General features: G+C 38.3%; 1 protein-coding gene across 5 annotated transcripts in view; it reads left to right on the top strand.

The window, feature by feature from the left end:
* The window catches only part of CDH11 (cadherin 11), an 86,814-nt gene that overhangs the window by 45,999 nt on the left and 38,448 nt on the right, over positions 1–2,367 (top strand). The window lies entirely within an intron of this gene.

The following is a 2,367-nucleotide window of genomic DNA, read 5'->3' as shown; positions in this document are numbered from 1 at the left end:
AAATGATATACATGCAGTCGCTAGTGCATATTGATGTTCGATTAGTAACAGTAGTGATAATATCTGTTGCATGTAAGCCATCATGCTAATTAATGATTTACATGCACTATTGCATTTAATTTTTGCAATGATTCATCTGTACAGTGAGGTCGGTCCTACTTGACAATTTTGCAGATGGAAAACCCAAGCTAGAAATAGGTTAACTAATTTATCCAAGGTCATCTGAGCTATTAAGTGTATACAGAATACACACTTAACCATGACACTATGTCACCATCTATTAGAATAATTCAAAAGTAGGTACATCTTTTCATCATGCATAAAGATACACTGCTCGGTAAAAGGATAATGCCCTGAAGGATCTCTTTAGCTCGCCACCTTCTCCTGGCAATGACTTTCACTGGCTTTATAGAATGCATGGGACTGTGGTCTTTTGAGAAGCATGTCTCATATTAAGCAGGGGTTGTCATTCTGACAGTGAACAAGACTGTTCTGATCAGGGAGTGAGTCTGGTTATATAAATCAGAGATATAGAGCTGAAGTCAATTTAAGGATCATCAGGGCCAAGGCACCTTTTTTTAACAGATGAGAAAAAACAAGCACCAAGAATGAGAATCAACCTGCTCAAGAAAGTTAGATGCCGAAGTGACCCTAAAACCTTAAGCTTCTTCCACTTTGTATTATAGCTTGAAATGCTAAAAAAAAAAAAAAAAAAAAAAAAAAAGTCTCTTTCTCCTCCTCCAGGTAAAGTCACACCCTTCTCACACTTTATGAAAGCCAGACTGAACCATTTCTTGTTTTCTCTTCCCTTTGCCCTGCTGAGTCCCTTAGTCTCTCAGTAGCCACCTGGGGATTTTAATGAGAAATAACGGACATCAAATATATCACTGAAGAGGGGACATTAGTGTCAGCAAGTAGCCATGGGGAAAGGCCAGTCACCAAAAAGTTCTTTGATTTCTCCATGGGGAATTCTCATTGTTTCCACCTTTGGGGGCTCCTCAGTTCTTAGGAATAACACCCAGACTTTCTGTCACTGGATATGAGTAGAATCTGTGGTCAGACAGTACTGGGGTCACATCATGGCCAGGCCTCTGACCAGCCAGGCGAAGCCAGACAACTTCTTACATCTTTCTCAGTTTTCATTTTGTCATCTATAAAATGGGGATAATGTAAACTATGATGAAAGTTAAATAACATGTAAAATACAGAGTTGTAATGGACTTAGTGGCGTTCTAGACACGAAATAAGCATAAAAATTATTAATTTTCCTAGCTGTACCATAATGGTAGAAAATAAAGCTTATTCTCTTTTATAAATCTCTATTCTAGAATAGTGCCTGACTATGTGAGAAGAGCTCAAAAAAGAGCTGTTTGCAGGAATAATAATAAATTACAGAATAATAAAAGAATAAATTACAGAAGAGTAATTAGAAGAAAGTGAGAGTTACTTTTACACCATGTGGAAGTCACTGGCAACCTATACATTAAGGAGTTTTTAGAGACTGGGTACACGGGCTCTCTGGCTTTTCACGTGCAAGCAGGCCCCTCTGCTGAAAATGTCATGGGAAGAACTTGGGTTTGGTTGTTGGCTGGATGGGAGTTAGACTCTTGGCTCTGGCAGTGACCTACTTTCCAAAATAGGTTGCAAAACTTCATACCTCTCATGTCCAATATCTCGCAAGTACAATAGATATTAAAAAAAAAAAATACTAAGCATTGGGACACTGGAAGAACACATGCCATGTGCCCCAAACAGTGCCTGGCACAGAGGAATTAGATAACTGCCAGTTCTCTCCCTCCGGTGTCTCTGCCCCGATTCTGAAGCCCAACACTTCATACCCTTAGCTACTTGGGACCATCAAGGAACAGAAGTTTTTCTAGAAAAAATGGAATCTCATCTTCCCTGAATTCCCTGGTTTCCTTTCATTCTGACCCACAAATGCTCGCCTTACATCTCACCAGATGTCCACCGCTGTATGTCCACCAGACCTCTTAGAGGTGGGAGGATGCAACTATCATGCCGGTAGGGAACTGCACTCCCTACAATATTTATAGCCATGAATTAATTAAAACGTAGTATTAGCAGCCATTTTATTACATGCAAAGCAACAATAAAATGATGTATTTATTGCTCTGCTACAGATGGAAGACTGCATTCTGTCTTTTCATGAAAAGCAATTTCTCATTAATTATCCTTTATTATACTCTTTGGGAAGATTTTTATTTAATTATTTGATATACTGAATATTAAAATTGCATGGGCCTTAGAATGTTTTTGCAATAATGTTCATAGTATTATTTTAACTACTAAGCATAGCGGGATGTACTATGAATAAAGAAAGTTCCTTTTGAAGGTATAGGAATTTAA

This window comes from Pteropus alecto, unplaced genomic scaffold (assembly GCF_000325575.1).
Source record: "Pteropus alecto unplaced genomic scaffold, ASM32557v1 scaffold42, whole genome shotgun sequence".
Lineage (NCBI taxonomy): Eukaryota > Metazoa > Chordata > Mammalia > Chiroptera > Pteropodidae > Pteropus > Pteropus alecto.
Note: the sequence above shows the minus strand (reverse complement) of the source record. Positions and strands in the feature narration are given on the sequence as shown.